Raw genomic sequence first — 25,703 nt, 5'->3', positions numbered from 1 at the left:
TTAGCAGCTTAAACAACAGGAACAGAATTCTTATTTTTACATAATATATACAGTAAAGCGAGATCCAAAATTGAAGGTTGACAAACTAAACAGAATATTAATGTGATTCAGTTAAAGACCTAAATGTCTGATCCTCAAGCATTTTACATATTATCACAATATTAATAGAATAATGGTTTTAAAGGTGAAGTCAAGACTTTTTTTCTCAACAATAATTATGTTCTATGTGTGCCCCACTAGTCTAATCACAGTTTTTTGATTACAATTGCCTCCAATCCTGTTTTTATCCATGTTAGTAGGCGACCATTGCAGTTACATATGTAACTGAAAGTACCTTAACAGCAAGTGGCAAAATGGCTGCTCCCTGAAATAAATGAAAACAAGCAGACTTTGCTACTTAATTCCATAAAAGCAGCATTAATCACAATCACATTTAAACTGGTGGTGGCACATAGAACATACTGTACATTACTGTAAAGAAGACTTAATCTTACCCTAAAGAAAAATCAAAGTATTATAATTTGAGAGAAAATAATTGACAGAAAGCGATATTATCGATAGCTTTCACATTTTTGCAAATAAACTATCCATACATTCAAGACAGAATTAAAAGGGATAGTGTGTAAGATTTAGACCGTTGATCATTACGGACAGCAGAAGGTGCTGCAGGTGCTGCATTTACCATTGACTGTAGCTATAACAAACATGGCGGCCTCCGGAGAACCTTCACCCCCCCATGTAATATAATTTAATAATAACTATACCTATAATTATTTAAAACATACTGTTGGTCATCGATCAAATTATTGTTTCAAAATACATACAATTTGAAACTAATAATTTGGCAGGTTCGAGAAAAATAATATAATTTTCGCTTTGATTTCAACAATGGCTAAACATTTTTTAAAATATAATAGATCATACAATTGTGAATAAGTCATCTTTCTGACATCGGCCAGTTGATGTTCGTTAGCCACCATCACTTTCCCTCAACCCCCCTTTTCCCCGTTCCTGTTCCAGTGGAAGCGTCCAGTAATGTCTGCTCTAGCAATCAGGAGGCTAATGTTGTGGGGATAAGGCCAATCATAAACCAATAAATTCCATCCGGATGTGCCGCTTTGCTCAGTTCCCCGCAGCTAATCCTGGGCGATTTGGCCCATCCCTGCTGCCGCCGCATCCGTTGCAGTCAAGCGCGTCGCCAGGAAGGACTCGCCGCAGCACCCCCACTCCCCCGCCAATGGGCTTGATTACAATTATTAGGTTCGCCTGCTCCCTAACAGGTGCTTGCGATTATCTAAAGGTAGGAAAATTTTTGGTCAGACGCACATTATCGAGAGGAAGCGCATCGTCGGTTTAGAAAGTTCCATAAAAGTCGCACTGGAGCAATCAGACATAAGAAACCAGTTTACAGGAAAAAGTGTAGTTTTTGTTGGAACAAAACAAGTCAAGAGGGGCGCTGAACCAACAACAACTATGGGAATCACAAGCAGTCGGAAGCCTCAGTCAAATACGATTGCATTCTTGGTTTGGCTGAGTAGAATTTTTGCACTGAATAGCTACATAATTCAAAAGACACAGTTACGTAAATACTTTGGTTAGCCACAGATCTCCTTAAAAAAATCATCACCTTGTCCTGTGATATCGAAATAAAGACTTTGCAAGGAAATGATTGAAGTACTTGATCTTGGAAATCAGCTATCTTGTCAGCTTCCATAACCTCTTGATATCATATCTGTTTGAACTCATTAAACATTCTCTTCTACTATACATATGTTATGCACACTTTTTTATTGTAGGGAGGATTAAGCACTTTAAGTAGGGCTCTGTTTTTCCAGAACCACATAAGCTTATAAAATTTCTGGTTTGTCTTTCATGGTTTGGAATGTTTTATTTTTTTCATATTTTGATTGACTAATGAACATAATTAGGTAAGTTGCTGAAGTTGTTTTTATATCTGATTATAAAAAACAACAACACGATTTTAGGTAAAAAAAAAGAACACTGCTTCACAGTGTGACCAAGCACTCAGTGTTTTTGTTTTACCCAACATCTTGCGTCTGATATTCTTTAAAAAAAAAAAAAAAAAATCTACATTGTAAAGTAAAGGGTAGGAATACACCAGTAAACATTTATGTACATGCATGTACTGATGAATGTTGAAAATGGTTCAATCTGCATTAAAAGAAATACTGTACTGCACATTAAGCGAAAGAAGCCAGTTCAGCTAAGACCGCAAGTCAAACAATATTTAACATTATTCCTATAATTAGTCCAATTATTATTGTATTTTTGCTATCATATAATCATGTATGGACAAATGTAAAGCACCGTATTTTTCAAATGCAAGTAAGTAAGAAAGTATTTGAATTGAAAATGACAAACTGAGAAGCACATGGAAACTTTTGAAAAACTTTGTGGCAATGAAACATCTCTGATAACGTCTCTGTGCTTGCATTGGTTGTCTCCAGCTCTTCTGGGATCCTCCCACATTCCAATCAGTTAGCTTGATTGAAAATTGTCCAGAGGTGTACATGTGAGTAGGAATGCATCTTTACCTAAATGTGCCATGTGATTGGTGACCAGTTGAGGATGCACCCTGCCTCTTGTCCAAAATCATCTGGGATAAAGCTCCAACTCACCTGCGACCTTAATGAGGACAAGTGCTATAGAAAATGGATTCACATATACACACACACACACACACACACACACACACACACACTGAGACTCCATTTTAAACCCTGTATATGCTCAAAATCAAATGCAAGACATCGTTAAACATTAGCCAGCCAGCTCAGCAAATGCCGATATGTTCGACACAAATATTGTAATTTGCTTCACTGTTCTGTGTGCGTGTGTAAGTGTGTGCGTGTGTCTTCGCATGGCACTGACACCAACACACACACTGGGGTGTTAGGGCAGTGGTAATGATTGGTACATGTCAAAACATAACGAGAGGAGGAAGAAGGCAAGCATAGCGACATCACGATCGTCAGAACGAAGCTACTCCAGCCACGCACTGTATTGATTTGTCGCACAACGCGTGTTGATTTGTCACCCAGTATGTTGATTTGTCGCACAAGGTGTGGTAACACAACAATGCAACAAAGGGTCCCTAGCCTATGTATGTGTGTGTGTCGAGCGGATGTACTCATTATGGCCTATAATGAAGGGCCCCCCGTTTTGCACTGTGCATCTACTCAGCAACACTGACGACCTGCAAGCAAGCTTATGTGTGCATACACACACGCACTCACTCGCGCACACACTCGCGCACACACATGTAAGCATGCACGCATACATACATGCGTACGCACGGGCCGGGCTGTCAAGTCCAAAAATAATTAGGCATCAAAATGAATTTCCATGTTTTTTCTCCTTCCTGTGCGCCTTGTTGGTTTTATTCATGTGCTGGAACTCAGGAGACTGACTAATGCACTTAACATGCTCTCATCATGAATTTTCATGATGCCATTACAAGAGCGGGCATGCACACACATACACATGCACACACAGTATAGCGTAGCGCTGTGTGATATATCACAGTATGTATCTTTTTATGGGTGCCTTTATAACATAGGGAAAATATAGTTAAAGCGTGTTTCGCTTCATCTTCAAGTTGTTTACACTTTGAGCTTTCACAACATATGAATATACTGTACAGAGGTGACACGGTACTTTGTTATAATAGGCAATTTGGCCATGGATTATTCAGACTAGATTCCACACTGAATAACTGTAGCTGCCAACTGTATGTTTGAAATATGCTAAAAAAAAAAAATAAACAAAACAAAACTATTTTACTGGTTATGTCGATGACATGCTTAATGAACTGCATACACAAAAATATATTCCTCCTGGATCCTGGCCACTATGATAGATGTTTTCAAAATGCAAACATTAATTTTGCCTGTCTACAATATTTTGCTTTAGAATGTCCCTTGCCTGATGAGATAAATGGCAACGCTATATATAATATGAGTTCTAATAGTTCGTGTGATGTGGTATGGTAAAAAAAACATTATGGAATGATACTGAAAGAAAATGTAATGATATTGAATGTGTCATTGAGTATGAATGCATATTTTTTTGTGGGCCATCCATCCATCCATCCATCCATTTTCTAGAGCCGCTTATCCCCACAGGGGACGCAGGCTTGCTGGCGCCTATCTCAGCTGGCTTTAGGCAGTAGGCAGGGGACACCCAAACTGGTTGCCAGCCAATCGCAGGGCACACAGAGACGGGGCCATGTTGAAAGTAATTTTCTAAAAAATGATTTAAACGATCATCAACGTGAATTTATTTTGTTAAATGTGGTAATGAGAATAAATAAAGGATTTTTTTCTTGGATAATTATTTAGTAAATCTCTTTTTTTTGGCATTCCAGTTGGGTGAAATGTTTTGAATTTCAACTGGGAACAGTATAAATCTGTTCTGATTTAAGTGTCCTTGGGAGTAAAACGGGTTTTTTGTGGGTATTGTAACGGTGAAAATGTTTATTTTTTGGTAAGTTAAAAACAAATCATTTGAAAAGTGCTTTGAATGCTTTAAATTTTAAGGGGGAACGATATAATTGTGGTTGAAAGTTATTTTATTTAGGTTAAACCCTGAACAGTTAGAATGAGGAAAATATTCGCCCCCATGCCTTACAGTATTTCTTATAACTATATGGAAATTGGAAACCTCATTCTGCGTATCTAAATTTGGTAGCATATTTTTGCTAATGTAACCTTTGGTACGACTTGATTCTATTGGCGAATGGATTGAGGGTCCCAGTGTGGATTTTAAAGTATGACCCATCTGCTGTGATGAATGGAAATATGAAATCAATGAACCAGTTGAGATAAATGGTGCAGTTTCCTACCTTTGAGTGTCTGCTGTCTGTTAGCTTGACTTAAATAACATTTTGATGTTCTGCAGGTAGTAGCAGCTCTTCAGAATGAAGAGGCGCTTGATTTATGCATTAGCAGAACTGGCTCAACCGCTCAACTTAGGATGTTTTTTTTATTAATGTTTTATGAGGCCACACGTGAATCATCAGTCAAGGAAGAAGCACTCAAACGCCACCTAATGTCGTCTTACCGCTGCGCGCGACACCTTCACGCTTTGTTACCTCAAAAGCCAGCACTTTGTGTGTATGTGTGTTAAATGGCTTTTCTATTGCCGATCTCCTCATGCTCAATTACTCCGAGTCCCAGGGGGTCTGGCAATGTAAACACACATCAGCTGGGTCTGATTTATTCTACCAAGCCACTTCTACTTCCCTCTCTTTATAACATGCACGCAAGAATGCACCCACGCACGCACGCTCCCGATACACATAATTAATTGCTAGTCTGTTCCAGGGTCAAACAGTCACCATTATATAATCCTAGTAAGTGTAAATGCCATATTTGAAGTAATATTTTAACATTGTTACAAGGGTACAAGTCAATCACTGCATAATAAAGGAAAAATACAAATATAAGTACTCCACAACTCTTTGTTGTGCAGCAAGTTGACCTAACAAATTATGCTTGACAATCGCAACTTGTGTGAGTGGAAAAAAAAAGTTACATATGTATTATGATATTAAAATAAAACAGAAGTGAAAGTGTTTGAGAATTGTGAAACAGTCTCTTGAAAACTGCAGTTTATTTGTTAATTACCCTTAATTACATTTTTTTTTCATCGTGCACTCAACAACTATTCCATATATTTAAACACTAAAACTAATACTAGAGCTAATAAAAAAAAGAAAGATTCTTGAAAAAAAAAACGAATTAAAACTAAAGTCCCTATCCACTGAGATGCGAATGTTTGCGAGTGTTAACGAAGGTAGATAGTTCAATTCAGGGTTTGTTCAAGATTGCAATTGTTCTTAAAAGGTTCTTTTTTCATTGTGAAACAGCCCTAAGCCCTGAACCTACAAAGAAATGAATGTTGGGTAGTGCCTGTAATGATCGCAGCTCGTCAGGTTTCGTTCACTGTAACCAACATTTGCCAAAATATCGCAAAAGTTGCCCAGTGTTTGCCAGTAGTTTAAATGTTTTTTTTTTTGCTCTTGTTGTGAGTGTAATACAGCCTGTATCTCAATGAGACGCTAAAATTGTCAAGTGTTGCGGAGGACACTGCTGCTTTTATTCTTCGCAGGGTTTGTTTGGCGCTTTGCCATGCAATCGCCGGAAGCCGGGCAGACATCGACTCGCACCACTTATGTTGCGGAGGCATTTTGATCAATTTGATTCAAAATTTCCGTGCGACAAAAGCAGCACAGGCAACCATCCAATGAATGGCCTGCAAACGCAAACGCACCCTGAACATGCATCGAACGCATCCCAATCGACTTTGATGAACCCCTTACGTTTGCTGACGACTACTGACCTTTTGGCAACCTCTGACGACATTTGACAAAACGCTGGCGCCCTTGAACACACATGATCAAAAGAGCAGCTAGCTTCACAGACACTAAACACTCACAATGTTCAACCATTGTTCAAAAATGTTTTTGTGACATAAAACAGAATGAAGACAATGAAGACCAATTCACAATGTTTTAAGAAGATCTTAAGAACAATTGTGATCGAACGAACGAACCCATTAGACCCTCAGTGGATAAGGACAAAACAAACCTGTCTTAAAAATGTCATGTATCAAACAGAAATTAAAAAACAAGTCAAAGCGAAATAGATACAAGTTCAGAAAGATCCAAAACTGTTGCAACACTTCATTGACTGCTTTCCCAGTGCTGTATGTCATCAAACTGTGATTCCCTTGGCTCCTCTGTCTTGTGCGTTTGTTATCATGGCGAGACCCTCGACCGGCCTTTGCCGTTCATATTTTACCGCCTTTCCTAGCTTCCTTTCTCCATTTCTGCTTTCTCCTGTACAACTATTATAAACAAGTTTCACCTCCGCTAATTACAACTGTAATAATGAACAAACTCCTCAATGAATAAATCATAAAGAAAAACTGAGCATTTTTACGTCAGAACAGCAAACATGCGAAATTTGTAAGTGACTTCTAGGATTATGTATGTGCCTTCCCTTTTTCATCAAGTCTCCTTACTTCCGGTTTTACTTTGAAACAACCTGGCTGTTGTATCGGTGATCATCTGTTTCGCATTCCCCTCATCAGCACTCATCCGAGCCGGCCCCTCGCCATTCCCTCTCAGATCATTTGCTGTTCCGCATCCTCTTCCGTGATTATCTTTCGCTTTAAAATAAAAGATTGTTCGACTTGAACCCGACCAAAAATTTTTTGCAAAACTTCAAAGTGAGGCTTCAGCTCAGTGAGCATCAAAGAATCACAATCAGACTAAAAGTAGAGAGCATGTTTTTTTTTAAACTGCTATTTACAGCCCCCTAGTGTTAATTTATGTCCTGAGGGAGTGAGTGAGGCGACTATTTTCTTTTATTATTTCACATTTTATGTTTTAGGTTTTATTATCCATCCATCCATTTTCTAGAGCCGCTTATCCTTGCAAGGGTCGCAGGCTCGCTGGTGCTTATCCCACCGGGCTTTGGGCAATAGCCGGGGGACACCCTGAACTGTAAGTGAGCAATATTTGTGTTTCACTATTTTCAGCTGTGAAAGTTTGCCCATGTTTAATTTGCTAATTTAATATTGTTCAATTAATACCTTTAAATACATGTTCCATTTGATGTTGACTGAAAATGACATCACCTGTGCTCAGGGCTCAGAAAATCACGCTGATCTGTGATTGGTTATTAACGGCTTCAGCACGTGCGATGTCAGTTTCACTCGAGACTTCAGCACATGCGATGTGAGTTCCTCTCACTAGCAAAATGTGTTTTAAAAATGATTAAACGTGAAAAATAATAATAGTCATCAAATATTGATCAGCAACATAACTTCAGTACTGGAAATGGCTTAAAATGCCAATCTCCAAATGAAGTTCAAACTAATAATAATTAAAAAAAATGGTTGGTGTCTTTATTAGTGCTGGCTAAACATGGTTGATATTGGTATCTATGAGCTTCTCAGCAGTTCAAAAAGTCAAGCTAGAAAATGAAGAGGAAGATGTGACTGACAAGGCCAAAGCCCTCTATTAAGTGTATGTGCGTCTGCGTTTGTGCGCACGTGTGTTGATCCCCCCTGCTCGAGCTGACTCCTGTGTTTGAACGCTCTATCTAGTACGTCACATCAAAGCACCTCATTATCTCCTCCCGTCTGTTTTTGTCCTACCTTTCTACTATCAATCAACCCAATAAGCTCTTCCTGTGTCACACCGTGCAGGCCCCAACCGCACAAGAGTGTGAACCTAAATGGGACAAATGAAAAATGTACTTTTATTCCCCAGAAAGCAATGACTGCAGCTGGATGTTAAGCCTAAGAGTAACACCGCCTGCTTCCACTTCCTGTCACATACAGGAAGTAAGTGTCCCACAGTCCCTACAAATTTTTTGAGAGCAAACAGAGAAAGTACTATGTGCTTGTCCCCCTTCAAACGCCTGAACACCATCACAGACTGCTCATGTCATGTGACAGCTTCATATCACATGACATCTCAAAGCAAAGAGCAGCCATCACATGAAAGTGGTGCTTGCTGAGATGGACGCCGTTCTATGTTCCCACTGACATTTTTTGGGTGGTGGGCTTCATATCATAGCTGACATGTGGCACACCAGGAAAGCTTACAGGAAATGTGTAAATGGTGTGTGTGTGTGTGTGTGTGTGTGTGTGTGTGTGTGTGTGTGTGTGTGTGTGTGTGTGTGTGTGGCTAACATCAGTGTGTGATCCACTGAGAGTACGGGGCAGTCTTGTTTAAAAGCAGCATGTGTTTGTGACTGTCTCGTCCTCAGGAGAGAAGAAGCTGACCTCAAGCAGGTGTTGATTACACTACACATGACATTCGCCATGTTCTGATTTAATGTACTCTTCAATGTGATCCTCAAATACAACTAAAAATATGTTTTGTTTTGCCAAGGTAAATATAAAGTATCAACAATGGTTGGATGATATGTCTTTACAAACAGATAAAACAGTGTAGCGGTTCATAATGGGAGTCAGAGAAGGAGCCAAGAGTTGCCATCTTACTGACATGAAAAACCACAAGCCCAGACTTCCGTCTCCCCAGCCACTTTGTTCAGCTCCTTCGGTAGCATCCCAGCCGAGAGATATAGTCTCTCTAGCGTGTCCTGGGACGACGATGCCTGGAACACCTCCAGGCGTCCGGGAGCCATCTTGACCAGATGCCCAAGCCACCTTTGGAAGACTTCCTCTGGAATGGAAATCTGGGCTTCCCTGCTCAAGCTGCTGCCCCCTCGACCCGACCCCCGGATAAAGCGGTAGGTAGCTAATGAATGGATGGATGGAAAACCAAAAGCAAACAGAAACGTGTTAACAAGGCACCAACTTTAGTCTCAAGACCATGCGGTAACTTACTTTAAAGCTGGCCCTGATAACTGAACTGTCTCCTTGGAAACTAATCCTTATAACCACAGTTCCACAAGTGAATTATGTACAGCTCAGTACAATAAAAACTTGGTTCATGAACTCAGTTCAGTCTCAAACTAAGTTTGCAAACTGAAGCAACGTTTTGAAATTAATATATAAAAGACGCCCCCCCCCCAAAAAAAAACAAAACAAAAAAAAAAACAACCAAAACATGCAACTATATTTTATACGGTGTGAGGAATAGCACAATTGAGCAAGACTTTTTTTTCAATGCAAGAAAATATTTTTCTGTAAAATGGCTGGCAAAACACCAGTTATTTCAAATAAAATTAAAAGAAGACATTGCTTTTAGATGAACATTATTTGCTCAATGTAGAAGGGCAGGGTCTTATAGTGAGATTAATTCCTCCAGTGCAGTGATTCCCATTATGTTAAGTGAGCGCGTTCCAGGGGATGTCCAGTATATAAACTAATTTAAGCTCAAATAACTGATGAAAATGAAAATGGAATTGTTTGGCTCTGAATATTCTTTTTGTTCAGTATTTAAACTGTTTAAAGGGGACTCCTTTAAAAAGTTCTGACATTTTTGTCAGAATAATGATACATCGTGTATAACGTAGGCAAGTTGATTTTCTTTTGATTCTAAAAAAAGTAACAATCACGCGAATGGAAAATGTTAGCATTTGTGATTGAACTAGGTATTTTAATTAAGTAAAACATCAAAGTAATTTCACCCTCTTCATTCTTGATACGTCAGATTTTGTAGAAAAATTCATGGAAATCAATCGGGCAGAACTATTGATTAGCACGTCAGTTCAGGGACCTGAGTTCAAATCCAGCTGGCTCCAGCCTTCCTGTGTGGAGTTTGCATCTTCTCCCCATTATCCCGTGGGTCTTCTCCGGGCACTCTGGCTTCCTCCCACATTTCATAAACATGCATGGCAGGTACATATAGTGGACATACTAAATTGTCTTAAGGTGTGATTGGGTGCGTGAATAGTTGTTTGTCTCTGTGTGCACTGGAAACTAGTTCAGGGTAACTAGTTCAGGATGTCCCCCACCTAGTGCCCGAAGGCAGCAAGCCAATGACCCTTGTGAGAATAAGCGGCTATAGAAAATGGTTGGATGGGTTGAAATTGATATTTACATCTAATGCGTTGACATACTTTTTCTTTGGTCAAAATTTGAAAGGTCTGAATGAATGCATCATGTGTATCATTATTGCTGGAGACATAGGCCGTACCATACAATAGTGTGTAGTTGACTAGCACTTTCTTAGCATCCTTAATCAATGAATAAATTTGTGTGTGTGTGTGTGTGTGTGTGTTTTTAATGGTGAGTAATGGTGTGTTATTCTTGGTAGTTCTGTGGTGTAATGGGAATAAAAACCAAGACGCAAGGATTAGTCAAGCTAGCCACATTCGCACCAAAGCTGCAGAGGCAAAAATACAATTCAAAATAAAAGCTAACTACTACTATTGCAATCAATTTAAGTTGGCCTTCTCAACTCTGTGATTTTGTTTCATCCTTGACATTTTTTTTTTTTTTTACAATGCGCATCATATAAAAAGTATATAAATATTGTCATATCCATGTGCATAACAATAACAAAGTGTTCATGCCTTGCAATCAAATTTTCCCCAGCGCACACAGTTAGTTTGGTCACACTTTGGGGTAACTCGGTGCCATTGTTGAGACCTCATATTTTCTTGAAATCCAGAAATTCATTCATTCTATGAACTGTCTTCCTCATCAGCTGTTACATTAGACCTAAATCAAACTGTCCTTTGTTGTTTCACGGCCCACTAATTGAATACAGTATCCATTCAACTTTTGTTGAGAAACGCACACTCCTAATAACGATAAGAAATGAGTGGTGCATTTTAGAGAAAAAAAAATGTTCTGAAATAATGATCTTTACAAAAAAAAGACTAAAGTTAATACAGTTCTCCTATTTCTTAAAAACAGCAACAACAACAAAAATTTCATTTGCTGCCATTATCTCATAAGTTTTAAAGTTTCTTCTTCGAGAAAAGTGGAGCATGGCTTGACTTGCTGACACTCATCTGCCACTACTCGGCGATGGAGGTCGTGCGGCATTCGACGCGTCAATTGACTTCCAGATGGGTCGCCAGATGTGTGACTGCCAGACATCTTTGACAGGCGGGCGAGTCCCTACCTGCATGCAAAAGTGCTTGACTGGGAAATGTCCAAACAACCCCCGATGGTTGTAAACTGCTAAAATACTCAAGTTCAGGCACTGGCTGTAAGTTACAGGACTTATTGTGCTCTTGTTGAACGACTTCTTGTACCATGTACAACAAGACAATTTGAGCAAGGGCTTGTTAATCAATAAAGTCATATTTTATGGAATGATGGAGAACGAGTGAAGTGAGCAATGGAGGTGGAGAGAGCTTGATTATAATGACAGATATGGTCCGCCTGTGCCTTAGCATAACCTGCTCATTACAGTCTACGCAGTGTGTGTGCGTGTGTGCGCATGTGTGCGTGAGCCAGGAACAGCCGACACAAGTGTCCCATTTAAAATCTAAACACACAAAAACCTGTTAGTTCAATTGACCTCCGTCACATCAAGCTGTCAATGATCTCAGCGCTCTACTCTTTTCCTCTCCCGGGCGAGCCGCGATGCTGATAATGAACATTTGGGAAAGGAAGAGAGAAAGGGGAGCCAAATGAGAAGCCGAGGCATTTAGCCGGGCGGCGTTCCTGGTGGAGGTGAGACAGCCGGCAGCGTTTATGGAAATGGACGCAGGAGAGGGGGATGCTGAGGAAGCCCCCCCCCCCAAAAAAAAAAAAAAAAAAAAAACTCAGCACAAGTTGTCTGCAAAGTCTCATTTCTACTTGCGAGCGTTTTTGTTTTTCTTCACATTATTTGTTGATCATTAGATTTGTCAGTCCCGCAGTCCCGCTCGCAGGCATCCCCGGCCCAACGCTGCCTCCTGATTAGCGGATGAGAGGTGTTTATGATTGACTCACTGTACACATCCATCAGCGTAACTCGCCATGAATAAGCAATGCCTCTCAATTCCATCAGAACTGCTGTCATTGAGAGCGATAAACCCCATAAAGCGTCACTTTAAATAGTTTCCTCGCTCTGAAAGTGAGTTTTTTATAGCAGTCGTCACAATCAGTTTCACCTGCATGCATAGATGTTTTCACAGTTGTTTACTGCTGTCATCCACTGAATAAAAGCCAAGGTAAATGGAGGTAATGGACCACGTACATCTGCATATAAGCAAGCTTTGAGCTTTTTAATGCCGTTCATTCCCAATTTTCATTAGTATTCCCTTTTAGCCCAGCTAACGGCTGCTAACAGTTTGCGCCGCCGGCGGGTCGACGGCTGGCGGAGGCCGTAAGCGAGCGTGACAGCCTGCTTGCAGACCCGTTTAGGCGCTTTTAAAACGCTTGCATTCTTCCCATAGAGCGCCGCCCAAACTCCAGTCAAATAAATTAGGATTGTTAACCCCCCCCCCAAAAAAAAAAGCCTTACGGAGTCGGTATGATGAGGGATTGCTGCTGACGCATTTGCCAGCTCCAACACTTCACAGAGCTCACGCATCACTCTTTTAAACCTCGGAACCAATGCTTGGATGCTTTTAGCGGCTAAAACCACACCCGCAGGCATGTCTTAAAAGGCCTACAATTGGGTTGTGTACCTTTGAGAATTCACACCTCTTTTACACCTTTCCTTTGGTCTTTTGTAATATTTATTTTGGCTTCCAGGATAGGAAGTGCTTTGTGAGGAAGGAATGCGTCAACATGGTCCTGGACAAGGTGATTTGAGGAAAAATATAACTGTAATTACTGGTATTTGGATACTTGACCCGCCATTGATTTCAGTTCTGTTACAATGTATGATTAGCTAACAGAAATGTAGCATGTAGTGTAGAAAACCTTGCTACGTTAAACTCATCCATCTAAAGGAGACAAGAGGAAAAAAACGAAAATATGTGTGAATGATGAAAGCATTCACACAATTTAAAAAAACATACACACTGGACTAGAGGGTATTTCCAAACAAGTGCTGTATTTTTTTATTTTTTGCTTTGCAGCAAAGTGGATACTGTGGGTCTGATAGAGTCCAGATTGCAGCAGTAAACTTGAGTCACAAAAGCCAAGCGATTCCAGGCAAAGCAAAGCTTTCGGAGTGAGGACATCTGGACACAAGAGGGGAGCATCCGTGCAGGCGAAACATGAGGGGACGTGTGCCAGCGTAACAGGGACCCCCCTCGATCAAATGTTATGTTAACTTGATTTGTTAATTCAGTGACCCCGCTTGTGGGTAATCTGCCGCCGACACCTGCCTGCCACCACAGCGCCTTCATTAAATAAAGCAAGTGGGCCCCTAACAGCATTTGGTGGAAGGCCCCATCCATTCTCATTCATTTAGATCAGTGCGATGAGACATGACACCGAGTGGTGCGCGACCCGCTTTTTCTGCCGCCGCCATGTCGACCCCGGCCTTTTTGTTTGCACACGCGTGTGTGCGTGCAAAGTGTATTTTCTCTCCATCTCACAAAAGATGGCGACTGATGTATTTTTCAGGCACCAAAGAGCCTCTTGCGGCCTTCCTGACGTGTCATGTAAATTTTATTAAGTGCGGCGATGGTGGTGGAAAGCTTATAAAATCAAATGTCTGTTTGCCTTTTTAAGTGTGAGGGGCTGTCTTGGCGCCTGTCCGCTTCACTTCCCCCTCCTGCCTCTGCGCATCAAGGCCGGTCAAGGAGCGTCTCACGGCGGGGTTCGCCGTCTAAGAACCGAGTCCTACATCCGCTACCAGTGTGAATAATAGAGGGACGCGCAGCAGTTCTGGCAGCTCTTCACCCTCGACTGAGCGCTCTTGTAATGATTCAATTGGCCCAGAGAGCATATGCTCTCCTCTGCATCATAAACCTCAATTAGACTTCTTCTAATGCGATTTGAGGGCGCTGCAAGCACATGTGTGCACATGCTCAAGTGAAGTCAATGCTCTCTTGACTTCAATCCGTCAGCTGTCGAAAAGAGTCGAGTGAAAGTCTTCATTTTTTAGAGGTTTATCACCGTTTTAAAAAATTCAGATGCGTGTGTAAAATGCTCATAGGTTCAACGTGCGGACAGATCTTTGCACTATGCTATGTAAGGAATGCACAATGCTCAGCAAATTTATTAGACAACTTGCCCGTCATGTGGCCATCCAGTATTGTAATTTAGAGTAGCTGTCAATGAGCTTTTAATCTTGAACAAAATGAAAATTTTAAAGTAATCCATAAGTAAACTCAAAACCCCAGTACCGGCACTTTGACTGTCATTATCAATCAAAAATCAGTATTGTACCGAAAATGTGAATCATGTATTGTAGTAAAGTGTAAATGCTTACTCCGAAAGCCAAGTTGTAGGGTGTGGTTCTATGTTTTCTTCTTGTGGCCCCCAAAGTTTCAGGTTTATATATTTTTGACACGGCAGCTCGGTCGTGCAGTGCCAAGTTCAAATTCACTTTGCGCCGGCCTTCTTGTGTGGAGTTTGCATGTTCTCCCCAAGCTTGTGTGGGTTCTCTCTGGGCACCCCCCCCCCCACACACACACACACACACACACACACACACACTCTAAAAACATGCATGGCGTGTATTAGATATACTTAATTGTCCTTAGATGTGATTGGATGCGTGAATGGTTGTTTGTCTCTGTGTGCCCTGCAATTGGCTGGCAACCAGTTCAGGGTGTTCCTCACCTACTGCCCGAAGGCAGCTGGGATAGACATCAGCAAGCCTGTAGCCCTTGTGACGATAAGCAACGCTTGAAAATGGATGGATGCATATTCTTAGCTCAAAAAAAAACAAACATAAATGACCACTAAATCAGAAAGTCACTTGAGTGACCAAAAATCCAAAACAAAATCTCTACCCAATACAATTCCTAAAAACAGTCATCTCTCTTTCATTCAATGTTTTCCATTTACAGCATTGTCATCCCAAAGCACAGGTCAAATTCTAACGCACAATATTTTGTACTTTCCCAGTGGCGCTCATTTTTCAGCTGACCCTAATCCACTCAGCGTTTGGTCACATAATATAAAATGCGGGGTTCATCTCTTTTTTTGCACTGAAATAACTGTATCCGTCGGAAACAAAATGTTACAGTGATGCAGTGGCTTTGTGGCCCAATTTATGGCAGCACTTAAAGTGAGAGTCAACAGTTCAGCAGTCGTCAGCTGCTGCGTCGCCGCCCCTCCCGGCGCTTTGTTGACTGCTAAATATTGATGGACATCTGGAGTGCTGTTGCAGCCGCCATCAAACTCAAAAGGCCCGGCCCTCTTGTTGCACCTGGGAGGAAGTATTTGGCATGGCTGCACATCGGAAGCCTTGGCCGCACCACCTGTGCAACTTTGCCAGCTCGCTTGGCTGCTGTCTCCAAGTGAGCGTTTTTACGGGCACAAAGAATAAAATCTGATTGGTTACAAATACTTTGTGCCATCCAAACAATTGTTCTGACAACAATTGAATTTGGTTCTTTTGGTCTATTTGCAAAACTCAGTCCTTGGCCGAGGCGAGCGGATTGTGTTTGTTTGTCATGCAGACACCGCGAGGAGGAGGAAAAGACCCCGTGTTTGGAAGGGGGGTAGGCGAAAAATGTCAGAATGCATCAGCGGGATTGACAGTTCCAAGCAATTTTCCTTTCATCAAATGACAGTTATCCCGGGTCAGATTGGAAACACGTGTTGTAAGAGAAGGAGCCTCAATCTTATTAGAGGACTACAATGACGTTCGCTTCAGGATACAGCAAGCTCTTTGTCCTTTTCTTCATTATTCATGTCCATAAGGGATGCTCTCGAGCATTTGTTTCGCCTGCTTAGCAAATACGTGCCTACTCAAGTAAACGGGTATTCGCACCCAGGCCAAGTTTTTGTTTTGCTGAAGTGACTTTTTTATCTGTTCAACGGGGTTCTTTCGACGGGGAAAAAAGAAATTCTACACTGCACTAAGAGCTTGATTTAATACATATGATAGCATCATTAAAGACAAACTGGTCTTCAATGTCAATGAAAACGCAGATGATAGCATAATTCAAGATAATGTAGTCTTTGTTATTATTAGAAACACATTCGTTTCTTTCGCTTTTCAACAAATTCTAGTCGTTAACATTTTATGTTCACGAGAATGCATGACTATTTTTTTTAAGGTTGGACAAACTGCGTACGGTGACGACAACATTTTCTTTGATGTTTATGTAAACAAAACATCATTGTAAGACATGAAAAACGATGCGCAACACCATCATTTCAGATTATGTAAAGAATTACTCAAGATAACATCAAGTTTGCAGCTTTTGATGTTTTTGAAAACTTAAACACAAAAAAAACAAAAATTTTTAATGAAAAAAAACCCTCACATTTGGCTGTGAAACACAAAAGGGGCAATGCGGCTAGGAGGCTCAATTTTTCATGTATTCTGAATTTGAAAAATGCAACCAGAATGGTTGTCTCTGTGTGCCCTGAATTGGCTGGCAACCAGTTCAGGTTTGTCCCTGGCCTACTGCCCCAAGTCAGCTAGGATAGGGACCAGCAAGCCTGCAACCCTTGTGAGGAGAAGCAGTTCTAGAAAATGGATGGATGGAAACTGAAACTAGCTAAAAGGATGGATGGAAACTGAAACTAGCTAGAAAATACAGCAATATTGACTTCATTTCACTTGATCATTGAATTGTCCCTTGTAGGTCGATTTGAATTGCAGAAGGTCACAATGACAAGCACACCAAAGAACTAAAAAAAAAAAAACAATTGCATTAAAGTGTCGTCAACTCTGTGAGGTTATCTTTAGGTTCACACCTTTTTACACTGGAAAATAATATTATTACTGGACTATATGCATGGTAGCTACATAATGTATGTATTTCCACTGGAAGGATTCAGAGGAGAACAAGCTTCCAATTCCATTAATCCACACCACTGGAAAACCATCTGAAGAGAAAATAACCTCATTCTTTAAATTGTGTTTATGTGGGTTTTTGTGATTGTTAATTCTATAGCTTGGAGCTGGTACATTCCAAGGTGAAAATGTCAGCCGAAATAGTCACTTTTTTTTTTTTTTTATAACAAAGGAACTGCTTTTCTCACTAACTGCTGATAACCAAAGCAGTTAGTTACAATTGAGCTAGTAACGAGGGAGATGGAAAGTATACGTTGGGCGAGACATTTTAAGTATAGCAACATTGAAATGACAAAGGTAAATGTTAAATCAGATGCTTTGATTACTTTGCTGACACTTGGATAAATGGAGCAAGTAACCGTAACTTTATTTCACTTCAGTCAATTGTGAGTATAATTAAAGAGTTTGATACTATTGCTATGCATTAGACTAGCAACCAGAGGTTAGCATTCTCGTTACCACAAATTAGTCTTCATTTTAAGTACAGAACTACAGTAAAAGACAAATGCCAATGTTCACCCAATTAAAGTAGTAGTAAAATCATTAGGAATGATGCCAAAAACTGCTTCTTAATGTTGTTCAATAAGCTAATGTTCAGGATAAAAAGCAAAACAAAACATGCAAACTGACATTTTTTATTGAGATCCCTGCACTGAAATTTTGCTATGGTAAATTGATGTAAATTATAATGTAACAATCAAACAAATAAATATGCAATCAATTATGAGTGAGATTCAATCAAAAGCCATGACTTTTTTTTCTCATGATTTGAGCCTTGTGGCTTATAGTCCAATGTGCCTTATCTGCATTTTTTTTTTTTTTTTTTTTTGTGGCTTGCCACCAGGACACAGTCCACAGGTACAGCAAATGTGTGTATCTAGTCAAGGTCGTTGGAGCAACTACGAAATAGAACTGAAAAGATTTGAATCGTCGGCTGTATTCAAAAGGGGTTTTAAAAATATAGTATTAAAAAGATAAAAAATATGTATAAAATATGTATATATGTAAACAATGATTAAAATTTGGGGTTAAAGTTTGTGATGTGTCATATATATGATTGTCATGATCACTGGCAGTCTGTGCACTTCTGTGATGTTCTACTCAAATAAATACCCCTCATAATACCATCATTTATGACACCATGGCTGGAGAAGCACACGTATGCATTACTGGTCGTTGCATCACTTTAATCGTATACATTACCGACTATTTTCCGGAGCATTTAAAAATCAATAAACCCACAGCAATTACAAGTTAGCACTACACCTGACAAACGATATCCATAATTAAATATGAAAGAAATAACATTAAAAAACATATTAAGAATGAAAATGTAACTAAAATGCTTTCAATCACCGAAACGGCTGTCCCCCAAAGCATTCATTTCAACACAATAGCCATTCTTTTCTTTCTTTCCTCACAAAGAGTTCAATGAATTGGTTGACGTTTTCTCTGGTGTAGGCTACACCGTAATTGCATATCAACCGCTATCTATCTGTAAGTGCCCGTTCACTTACAGTGCATAAACGCCCACACTGTTGATTCTGAAGGCCCTGGGCAGATTTCATACAGTCTGCACCACAAGTTAGCTGAATTCTGATTGGATAAAAACTCAAACCTAAAACTACAAGACTAGAATGAGCTTAACCAAAGGGATATGACACGAGTTAAAGGGAACTGAGTTCAAATCTACCTTGCTCCGTCCTTCCTGCGTGGAATTTGCATGTTCTCCCCAAGTCCACATGGGTTCTCTGCGGGCACTTCGGCTTCACCCAAGTGTGATCGGGTGTAGGAATAGTTGTTCATCTCTGTGTCCAGTGATCAGCTGGCAACCAGTTCAAGGGTGTCTTCCACCTACTGCCTGAATCTCAGCTGGGATAGGCACCAGCAAACTTGCGACCCTCGTGAGGATAAGCAGCTATAGAAAATGGATGGATGATATCTATCTATCTATCTATCTATCTATCTATCTATCTATCTATCTATCTATCTATCTATCTATCTATCTATCTATCTATCTATCTATCTATCTATCTATCTATCTATCTATCTATCTTTCGCTCTCTCTCTCTTTATATATATATATATATATATATATATATATATATACAGTATGTATATATATATATATATATATATATATATATATATATATATATATATATATATATATATATATATATATATATATATATATATATATATATATATATATATATATATATGTGAGTGTAGCCTGGAGAAGGTGGTAACAATGAATTCACCACTGGAGCTAATGATGTCACTCACTGGGCAACATTCCTCTTAAAGACAGACTGTATAAACACAAAAGGAGTGTATGTGATTGCAACTGCATTTTTTTTCTTTACATACATATTTTAAAATGTTTTCTTTATACAGATGGCACAGCGTGGTTTGGAGTCTGCATGTTTTCCCCTTCGATTGTGTGGTCTATCTACAGTAGTAGCAATAAAACGAGATGCCTAAACGTGGCACCAAGCAAACCTGTGAACACTAACTGTAAAGAGACTCGTCCGCCATGATCTCTCGCTGCCTGCATCAAAGCCAGACAAGAAGCGCCGTGACAACGAGCGTCACCGTTTGTGCCGATGGGCTCTTTAAAAACAAGGCCAGCCCGGCACCGGCGCCCTAATCGCTTCCAAATGAAGTCGTGGAGAAGACACGGCATCTCGGGCCGGCAAGGTGCAGTGGGTGCCCGCTTGTTTGTGCTCTGTGTGGCAATTAAAAATAATTGGCAAGCAGGTTTTTCCCTGAGAATCTTCCAAGAGTGCCAGTGATGATCTAATGATGCTTCATTAGGCATGCTGAAAGCTTCCAGCGCCATATGACACACACAATTAGCCGCCATCACACGCATTAGAAAGAAAAAAAAAAATCATTAAAAAATATTGCCCCGGCCAAGATGAGCGCTTCACTTAATGACCAATTCATTTGCTAATTGATTTCTTATTAGCGGCAGGCAGAGACGACTGTTTGGCCAACTGCTGCCGCTAATTAACGGCATTTACACCATTAGTCAATCGCTTAATTTTCTCGTGAAAAACAACTTTGGAGGGATGTAGTACGGCTGCGGGCTTTTTAGCGTTCACATTTTCTTATTAAGAATCAACGAATAATACCTGCTGATTACACATAAGCGTCACGAGACCTGGTAAGTGAAGGATGAAAGGGCTGATGTAATTTAAATATCGAAAATGTCACAACAAATGCGTAAGCGTCTACATTACATGTGACACGCCAACGGTAGACCTGTACGTGCCTTGTTTACATTTTGACAGGGAATCAGATTAATTATTGCTTGCAACCAGCAAGGGCACGGCCATCTTCATTACATCTATGCCCCCATCACTTCCCCCATCTCCTGCAAAAGGCCAAAAAAAATCTTAAATAAGATTAGCAGGAAATTAATGAACCACTTATTACTCAACAGAATCTGGTTTTACAGTTGTTTTTTTAACTTTTCACAGAAAACGGAATTCCTTAAACACGATTTTCTGTTTATGAATTGCCTTGGGGTGACATGTTGGGAAACAAGTTACCACATCCGCCTAAACATCCGGAGGTCGTTTATTTGATTCTGGATCCGGCCTTCCTTGTGTGGTGTTTGCATGTTCTTCCTGTGCCCAAGTGGGTTTTCTCTTGGTATACCATTCTTTTTCCTACATACCTAGAATACAGTATGGTAGATATATTGGAAACTCCAATTTGCCTTTAGGTGTGCTTGTGAGTGTAAATGGTTGTTCAGCTCTGTCTATCCTGCTGTCATTGCTGGGCAAGTTACTTCAAAACTGTAATGCATTACTTTTTTTACTTATTAATGTCACTTTAAGTTAATTCATTATATTACAATATTATTGTATTTGGAATGTAAGGCATTACACCACTATTGCATTACTTTTATATTACTCTCATCAACATAACTGGAAATATGGATTTGCCATTGTAAATGGAAGTCATTACGCTCATTACACATCCAATGGAAGGTTGACTTAAGCCTAAAAACAGTACAACTCATTTAATCTGTATTGCATTGTAAACTTTTAAAGACAAGATACAACTCTTTTTTTTTTGTATTTTAATTCCTTCATTAATTAGCTTCACAGCATAATGATGCATAGTTTATGTCCTAGCCAGAAACAGTTGGTGCGTTCCACAATTTCAATGTTAATATTCAAATTCAAGTTCAGTTAGCTAGGTTAGGCACATTTAGGGGCATTTAAAAAAAAAGATTGTGGAGCTAATGGTAGCAGGTAGCCTACATAATCATTATTGTCTTTTGCATACTTTTTAACATGAGTTTTGTATGCTTCACCTGTTTACACATTGACCAGAACTATTTATAGACTATAATCAATAGCAATTGTTCATTGAAAATTAGTGTTAGCTTACCTTGTCATTATTGCTAGTCGCGACAGGGATCTCGCTGTCAAGGTTTCCAAATGCTAGTGAATCCCCTGTGGAAATCGGCAGCATTACTCTATGTAAAATACTCTGCCACGGGTCTCCTAAGCTTTTGAGGTGGAAGTGGGATCCCTGAGTGGGAGATTGAAATTTTTTCCTGCTATGTTTTATTCCCACTCTCAATCCTCCGTCTTTTTTTCCCACTAATTTCATGTTACCATGGTTACGCTCTAAAGGGTTTGTTAAATTACAGGTGCTTTATCGCAAAGTGGGCAGCTCCTTAGGTGTAACGCACAGAGTCCACCTAACTATTATATTCTTCTTGTCTTTATCTTGTCTTTATTCATTTATTCACATTCCCTCTAAAGGTTTGCTGATTTTGAAAAGATCCTTCACGACTGACGCAAAACTAGTTCAAGTTAGCCGACAAGACCAACATCCGTGTATTTACTGCATTCTTGCTTTATGCGTACTTTCAATTGGAACAGGACTTAAGCCGCAACTAATGTTTCACAAAATTACAAGGACTGAAAAACAGACAAGAATGCCACGAAAAAAAATTGCTATTGTTATATAAACTATAATTCTACCCAAATCAAATTAGATATGTAATTTGCAAAGTCACAAGGAATTACATGGAAATTATTTTTCCGCAAAACAACAATCAAATTCTGATAGCATAAAGTCATTCTGTGGCTGGCATTGATTAATCATTCTCATTCATCTTTATGGACAACTTTTCCTGGGTTTCAGTATATTCAGGTTCGGGAGTAGAGTCAAGGAACAAATAAATAACATATTCCAAGGTTTTTCATCACTTTAGAAACTGAAGACTTTCATTTTCTTTTAAATTCATGACTCTTTAGTGGGGTGTAAAAAAACTGAGCCCTACCATATAAAACTGCATCATTATATCATTGAGTTGAACCAAATAGTGCTTCCGCTTTCAAATTGAACCATCCTTAAATTGCTTCATATTCCACATATCAAAAACTGGATTTAATTGTTGCTGTGAACAGATGAACTCCTTTGGTATATAGTCATCAATGCTAACAAATTTTGGATAGTACACACCAGAGCCAACAATAAAAAGGAAGCTCAACTCTATAGTCAAGAATAGACAGGCTGTCCACATGTTGTCAAGAACAGTGAACACACTGTAGTCTTCACTGGACCAAACCTGTCACTCAAGTGGGGTCAGACCGAAACCTTGTACCCCCAAAAGAGTCACAATTCAGCAAATCTCTAAAACAGCATATGTTCAACTATTAACAATGCATCATTAAAGAGAGCTATTCATTTTCTACAATTTAGATTGCTCTATAATTCATATAAAAAAACATCCAGTCATGTGACCTGAAAATTAATATAGTTTTTTTAAATACAAAATTTGCAAAAATGTGACTAGATTCCAGCCTAACGACACCGAGTCGTTAATGATGCTCATGTAAATGTTTCTGAAAACAAAGACGCTTAAACGATGGTGAATTTGGAGGAACGCCAGCATCAAAATCTGATCCCAGAATCATCGCGCGATGATGCAAGACTGCAACCCACTTCCCACTGTGCTGCATTTCGTTACTGTCACCCTGTCCTCTGCTTTTCCTTTTGCATTCCTTGCACCACTCAGTTTGTCTTTGTGTCATTCTTTTCATTTGAATGACGGCTCAAGAACGCAACATGCCCGAGTCTCTTCTATGAACTCTCTCAGTGGAGCAGCTTGTAATCGCGCGATTGAGACAGTGTAGCATCACTCCATTAAAAGGGCTCCGCTGGCCGACACCAGAGGGACTCCCCCCTTATGGCCCGACACACAAAGCAAGACACTTACTGCAAATGGGCCTCATTGCTCTCTGAAGACGTTGTTAACACGTCTGCGGGTTGGCTCCCCCTGCTAGGAGGGAACCAGATCCATGTTGGTGTTGGCTAAATTAATTACAAGCTGTGACCGACTGTTCAAACTAGGGTTTGTTCCCCGTACAGGGTCATCGCAGTGACTCCCGGAGGGGGGCACACTGACGCAAACCTGACGCAAGAAAACGCACACGGGCCAGCCTAAATAATAAATAAATAAATAAATATATATATATATATATATATATATATATATATATATATATATATATATATATATATATATATATATATATATATATATATATATATATATATATATATATACACACACACACATATATTTACGTGTGTGTGTGTGTGTGTACATGTGTCTTGGTTCAGCTGTCTTGAAACACCCCTCCCCAAAAATGATCAATGCTCTCCTATTATTATTTATCCCCCTGCGTGCCCTCCTACCCCAACACTCTTTCATGTTGCCCTGTGGGAGCCAAACAAAACAGGGATTTCTACTGCAAATCAGGAGCTAAAACACCATGTGATCAGCCATGAATTATTTGCACACTATTGATTTGTAGCAATTGTTACGTTTCCCCCTGCGGAGCCTTTCTCCACACCGCCATGGATCTTTTGCCTTTAAGGGGCCATTTAAGCATTTATCCATTTAAAATTTATATGTAGCTATATATATATATATATATATATATATATATATATATATATATATATATATATATATATATATATATATATATATATATATATATATATATATATATATATATATATATATACATATATATATACATATATAATGCTCTGGACTATATTTGTATCTTAGTATTCTTCTGGGGTTTTAGTTTTTTTTAGAATTGCTGATGGACAGGATCAAATGCTTGTGTGCCCTTTGTGACACACATGTCAGACTCTGTATTCATTCTTTACATATTTTAAAAGAAAAAGATAACAGGTCATTAATGAGGTGATGTAACTTGTTATGGGGAGGGAGATGTGAAGATACGGTGTGTAAGATTATGTACACAATGTACACAAATGTGGCATTCTTCATTTTTCCAAATCCAGACCCAATTTAAGATGGCAATGTCAATTTCTTGATTTTTTTTTTCCACCTTCCGCCTTTCCCCAAAATTGCAATGCCCCATGGCTACAGAGTATAAACAACAATGCGACACGGGTGCATTCTCAAACCATCCGTGCTGCTTGCACTTTTGTCTTTCTTTGTGCTGGAAGCTTTTTTTCAATGGTAGAGGAGGCTTTTGAACAAACGCACACTCACACACAGCCTTCAATGGTTTAGAAAAAGGCATAAATGCAGCACAAGATCCCTGCAAACCAGCCTGAGGACTCAACTGTTGTTAATGATAGCAAAACCTCAAATATGTCAACAACAACAAAAAAAACTACTGTAAACTGTAGGTTTAACGCACAATCTATAATAAACAGGTGAAGTGTACTTAAGTGAGCATTTGGACCCTAATATTGTAATGTGTAAAGGAAATATATATCAACAACTACAGAAGCATATTAGCTAGGTATAGATTGTTGCACTTTTACAATACTCCATTTCACATGTGAAAACCATTTTTTGACCAGCTCCCGACAACCCAAGGCTGCATTTGGGATCATTTTAAATGTTGACACACGGTGATGGATTAGTGACAGCACCAACGCGAGGGATTTAAAGTACCTCCAACAATTTCATGCTGATGTTGTACATAATACATGCGAATAATCCGGTTTTATTGAAGGGTTCCCTCGTTATAGCACAGTTCATCATTTGCAGATTTTTAAGCACTCATTTTTTTAATGGGACACTGCAGTATATAGGTAAATCTGAATTTGGCATAGTGTTGCAACATGCAGCACTGATGTCTGAATAGAAGAGCAAGAAGAAGCAGAAAAGGTCCACCACAAAACTCTAATAAAAGCCACTACTCCAATACAGCAGTGAGTATTGTTTTATGCTTTGTTTGTATCAATTATCGCTCAATGGGATGAAGTAGGAACTGTTGAAAGTTTAGAATCACTGTACAATTTCCATAAAATAGGGAAATTGTTTTAAGAATTGAACCACTGACCTGTT

Source organism: Hippichthys cyanospilos, chromosome 5, assembly GCF_059441005.1.
Source record: "Hippichthys cyanospilos isolate Australia breed blue-spotted pipefish chromosome 5, RoL_Hcya_1.0, whole genome shotgun sequence".
In the NCBI taxonomy this organism is placed as follows: domain Eukaryota; kingdom Metazoa; phylum Chordata; class Actinopteri; order Syngnathiformes; family Syngnathidae; genus Hippichthys; species Hippichthys cyanospilos.
Note: the sequence above shows the minus strand (reverse complement) of the source record.